Source organism: Elephantulus edwardii, unplaced genomic scaffold (assembly GCF_000299155.1).
Source record: "Elephantulus edwardii isolate Elephantulus edwardi_28Jun2011 unplaced genomic scaffold, EleEdw1.0 scaffold00016, whole genome shotgun sequence".
In the NCBI taxonomy this organism is placed as follows: Eukaryota; Metazoa; Chordata; class Mammalia; order Macroscelidea; family Macroscelididae; genus Elephantulus; species Elephantulus edwardii.
The window spans coordinates 23,774,448-23,780,545 of NW_006399766.1; positions in this window are offsets into that span (position 1 = coordinate 23,774,448).

Consider the following 6,098-nt stretch of genomic DNA (forward strand, 5'->3'; position numbering starts at 1 on the left):
AGCAATATTTTGCTTACATGTCATATTAATGATATTATTTGATATTTTCCACATTCTTTTGGATCGCCTTTCTTGGTAATGGGAACAAATATGAATATCTTAGTCAGTTGGGCAAGAAGTTGTCCTCCAAATTTTCTGGCAAGGCTGCATCTATCATTTGAAACATGTCAGTTGGTATCCCATCGATTCCTGGGGCCTTATTTTCTGCCAGTACCTCCAGTGCAGCTTCAAATTCATCCTTCTTTACCAATGGCTCCTATACATATGGTACTTTTGAAATTTTTCATCATCAACTAATTTTTTTTTGTACCGTGAATCTGTGATTCTCTCCATCTTCTTTTGATGCTTTCCTGATCATTCAAGATTATGCCTGTAGCATCTCTCAGTATTGCAACTTGAGGCTTAAATCTGTTTTTCAGTTCTTTCAGCTTGAGAAATGTCAAACAAGTTCTTCCCTTTTTATTCTCGGAGTCCAGCTCTGTGCACATTTTGTTATAATATTTTGCTTTTGCTTCTCGAGCAGCCCTTTGAAATCACCTGTTCAGCTCTTTCATTTCAGCATCTCTTTTGTTTTGACTTCTTGATGCTTTAATGCAATTTTCATGGTCTCTTCTGATGTCCATTTCCCTCTTCCTCCCTGCCCCCATTTCCACTCACTTTTTTTTTTTTCATATCCCTTCCTGGCTTCTGGGTTTTATCCCTGGGTAACTGCTACCTCTTGATCTCATGTGGTTGATTGTTCTGGGGAATGTGTTCTTCTCTGGTGTTATTGAGCACATTCTAGGTCTGTCTATTGTTTAGCTCCAGGTTCTAAGGAGCAATGATGTTAGTTTAAAGACTAAGGTGCACTGATTCAAGCCATGGTTTTAATTACTTGCCATGCATGGAAAAGTTGGACAGTGACTAAGGATGACAGAAGAAGAAGCAATGCCTGTGAGTTGTGGTGCTGGAGAAGAGCACTAAATATCCCATGGACAGCCGAAAGAACAAATGAATTATCTTGGAGGAAGTGTAATCAGGGTGCTCTTTAGAGGCGAAGATGATGTAATCCCATCTCACATACTTTGGGCATATTAGTAGGAAGGACAGGTCCTTGGAAAAGAGACACCATGTTGGGAAAGAAAAATCAGAGAGAAGACAACCGTCGCCAAGATGAATTGACACAGAGACTGTAACGATGGGCTCAAGTATAGCGGAGATGATAAAGATGGCACAGGAAAAGGCAAGGTTGAGATTCGTTTGTAATAATGTAACTACGTGGACTTAGTTGACTCGACGACACCTAACAACAACAACAACAACAACAACAACAACCTGTTTAATTGGGGGTAAAGTCATGGGATGAGCTCAGTTCCAGGCTTGAATGGTGATTAAGAACTGTAGTGTTGGGAGTTCTGTCAATCTCCAGCATAACATGAAGCCTCTTCTTTTTTATGATCCTGAGTTTTCTTCCACATTTTTTCTCCCATTTTATCAAGGACCTTCTACTGTGTCCCTTTCAGATTGCTCAGCAGGTAGTCAAACACCATGTAGTTAAGCTGGTCTCAGAATCATGGCGATTGAGGCTTGCAAGGTCTATTAGTTCTATGGAATAATCTTTTATTTTCTTTATCTTTATTAGCTCCAAACAAGGAGAGATCAATAATTACAGGACTTCAAAATTCCTGTCACTACTCAGTTTTAGTGTATGGTTTGCTGTATATAATCTCGGAAAAGTAAAATTAGAGAGTGGGGGGCTTTCTTGGTGAAGTGGTCCCTCTGGCTGTGTTCTTGTTGGGCTGGGTGGTGTGGTCATGTCCACTCGTGCATTTGATACTACGTTCCTCTTTTGTGTTCAAAAGTCTGTGAGGAAAGAACAGAGTCCAGAAAGAGATGCAATATTGTATTCAGGTAAAGAAAGGTACATGAGTTCAATTTATACCCCTTAAAAGAAGGGGGGGAAAACACACCACAGTGGGATTGGAGAAAGTAAAGGATTAACTTCCACCTCTGAAGAAATCCTCTCCATCTTTGTTTTAGTGAAAAATTTTTAAAGGAACCCTGATGAGGTCATGCTGCTAGACAAACGGCCTGTAATTTGAACCCACCAGCTTCTCCCTGGGAGAAAGATTGGCTGTCCCCTCCAATAAAGTTTTACAACCTCAGAGACTAGACTGACAATTGCTATGAGTCAGAATTGACTCCATGGCAGTGAGTTTTCTTAACACTATCAGCTTAAAATGGAATTGAAATATTCCAGAAGTAGACTTATTTAGAGGAAGTAAAGGAAACCTAAATCAGCAGCATTGTGTCATTCAAGTTCATTTCATGGCAGCTGGTAAACACTTGATCTGGGAGCGGTGCAGATCTTACCATCTTTATAATCAACTGTCTTTCCCTTCATCCTAATCAATTATGGGTCAGCTCTCTGACATAATCTCTGTCCTTTTTATTACCAGTGGTATTCAGGAATATATTGGGTACTGGATAAGTACCATTTATTCCATTAGTGTTTATTAGCAGCACACACGAAGAACAGGAAGGCAGAAAATTTGAATTGGATGTCTCACTTCACCATTTACCAATTGGGTGATTTTTAGCTTATTACTGAGTTTCTCATCTGTAAAACAAGAAGACAATAGTATTTGCATTGCCTGCCTCACAAGGCTATTGAGAGGGAAAGTGGGGAAAAAAAAAAACCAACCCAACATGAAAATACACATTATTGTACACTCATGTTTATTGCTGTGTTATTCACAATAGTAATTTTTTTAAAAAAGATGGAAGTGACCCAAGAGCCTATCAACAAATGAATGGATAGAAAAGCTATGGTACAGTCACACAGTGGAATATTGTGCAGCATTGACAAACAGTGACCTCGTAAAACATTACCCAACACGGGGGAGCCTGGAGGTATTTATGCTAGGTGAAATGTCTTAGTCATAAAAGGACAAATACAGAATAATATCACTACTATAAAATAGGACAGACATGGGAGGGTTGGAAAGAGTGCTCAGATAATGAACACTGCTTTGGAACAGATGAGAGGAAGACCTGTCCAAAAGGAATATATGATTAGGCATTATATGTATAACGACAGTCTGGACCAAGGAGCGCATTGCAGGTTGGGCTTGGGGCTGGAGAAGAGAAGGGGAGGAAGAAAATGTGCAGCAATGAAGAAAAAATTTTCAAGGTTAAAAAAAGAAAGCATACAATATACAATTGTGAGATATTGTTAATAAGCACAGGTGACTCTTCAGATGTGAAAAATAATCTCGTCTGTATTTATAAGGAGTGATATTTATTGCTCCAGTTGGAGCCTAATGGATTTCCTAGAACTGGTCACTTTTTATAGGTATGAAATGAGGTGGTTTCACTGACTCTAAAACAGTTTTTAGACAGCAACCCAGTAACATTTGAAAGCTTGAGGCATCAGTCTAGCTGATACTTCCCAAATAGCCATAGTTAATAGAACATAAGCTTTGGTTGACACAGTAAATGTCCTAAAATAGTTTTCTGATCATTCTGATCTCCTGGGGGACATGGGAGAGTTTTGTGATCTTTCCCCTGGCTTGAAAGTAAGCAAATTGGCACGATTTAGGAAGCCATGTAATGATTGCTTTATAAATCAAAAAACAAATTGCATTGGGAAAGTCTGCTGTCAGGGACCTCTCTAGGGTCCTGAAAAGCAACCACGTCAGTCTGGAGATTAAAGTGCGCCTGATACAGTGCCTTTTCATAATTACTTGCTATGTATCAGAGAGCTGGACAACAATTAAGGATGATAGAAGGATCAATGTATTTGAGGTGTGGTGCTGGCGAAGAGTCTTGAACATACCATGGACTGTCAAGAAAACAAATAGTTTTGTATTGGAGAGGGTGAAACCAAGTCTCTCCTTGAAAGCTAGGATTGTGAAGCTCCATCTCACAAACTTTGGGCACGTGGTCAGGAAAGACCAGTCCTTGGAGAAGGACACCATACTTGGAAGGGCGGAGGAACAGTGCAGGAGAGGAAGACCCAGGATTAGATGGATTGGCTCAATGGCTGGAGAAATGGGATTAGGTCTGTCAGACTGAGACAATGAGTTCAGGACAGGATAAGGCAGGGTTCAGAGCTAAGATAAATAGGGTTGCTATGAGTCGCAGGCAACTTGATGGCACCTAACAACAACAACAATGTAAAGCAGTGCCTTGTTGGGAAAGTCGCGTTGCAACTTGGTTTGTTTCTAAAACACACAGGAACCAGTGCAATGCAATGAATTGAAGACAGAGTCCCCCAAGAAAGACTTCAGGAGCTAAAATGGAGAAGCAGTTTCAGGCTGAACAGTCCAGACAAGAAGGAAAAGGGAGGTCCGTAGTATCCAGCTTGTTTCAGGGAGGCAGAATAAACTTCATCTCTGAAACTACAGGAGGAAGGAAGAAGACAGTTGGAAAAGGAAGAGAGGTGGTATCTGTGGGTTATCCACTTGACATGTAGTTTAAGTTTTGTAACTTGAAAGACTTGACTGTTGATGAAAAAACTCACACCAAACTCATTGTCTTCTAGTCAAGTCTGATTTGCACAGACCTCGGAGTTCAGAGTAGAACTACTCCATAGGGTTTTCAAGGCTGTCATTTTTATACAAACAGGCTATGTCATCCTTCTCCCATGCGTCAGAGTTGGTGTAGAACCGCTCACCTTTTGGTCACAGCACCATGAGTGCGTTTTGACTGTTGATTTTCACTGCTATTGGGTTGGTTCCCCCTCATGTTGACCCTCCAACGGGTTTCTGAGGCTGTAACTTTATATGGGCGGAAACAACCTCTGTCTCCTATAGAGCGGCCAGGGGATTTGAACTTCTGCTCTTTTCTGGCTAGCATTGCAGTGCCTGTGAGTCCAAAGCACGTCACATGTGATGTAAAATAAGACCGGAAAATCTCCACTGGGTTGCCTATTATGTGGACAAAATGCATTTTGAAGGGGCTTCATTATCTTTCCAGGGGCTGGTTGAACAATTTGTTGAGGTGGAATTTCAGAGGAAACAAGAAGATTAGCTTTGCATTTGATGCAGGGTATTAAAGGCTTCCTAAAGAGATTAGATCAAAACCTTATTGCCATCCACTAATGCTTTATTAATGTAGCAGGCGTTTTGTGCTTTTTGAGTTTTTCATTTCAACTTAATGTTTGTGAATATTTTTAAACTTTTTGGGATTACGGACTTTTAAAGTGCCTTATTTGCAAAGCCTCATTATTCACTTCTCTGTAGGAGCTCAGCAAACTTTCTACATACATATGTCCCATAACCCCTATTATTATTATTATTATTATTATCATCTATTATTCCATGGGGACTTAAGAGAAACGAAGAGGAGCTGAAACAGCCTTGGGAAAAGAAACTTGGTCAGAGGAAAGACTTGTTTGCAATTATCTAGCCCAAGGTTCTAATATGTTGTTCGGATGAGTCATAGTAGACTTTCTGACACTTAACAACTTTCTCTTTTTCACATTGTCCTTTCCTCACCTTCTTCAGATCCCTTCGTGATCATGGTTCTGGGGATAGGACATTGGATTCAACCCATATAAGCGTGGGTCAGTCTCTTCTGTGAGCACTGGAGTTCCTGATGTTATATTGTGACCTTTGCTTGCGCAAAACTTCAGCCATCCCTCCGCCTACCTCATGACTCTGCTTTGCCTGCAGCTGTCTGGGGCTATGAATACCCTTCTTCCTCAATCTGCCTGTTTAGAACCCATCCCATCCTGCAAGGCACATTTCAAATATTCCCTTATCCTTTCTGTCATAAGCAAAAAACAAAGGTCTTAAATGAGATCTGTTTTTTCCAGCTCTGCTATGGAGTAGTCAAACTTCACAGTCTTATCAGCTCTTGTCGTGAAGAGAAGCAGGTGTGGGGAGCAAAGCCTTCAGAATTTCTTGCCTGGAGAGACTACTCTGTCCCAGACTCTAACAGTGATTCATTGTATTAATTGCCCCAACTGCTGGGCAAGGCTAAGGCCTTTTCTCATCTTCTGGTATCTTCACAATATGTTACATAAAATTCTTCCAGATAATCTGGACTCTGTGCCAGGCCCAGAATAAAGATGTTCTTCCTTTCAAATGTTTTCACAAGTCATTTAGTAGTCT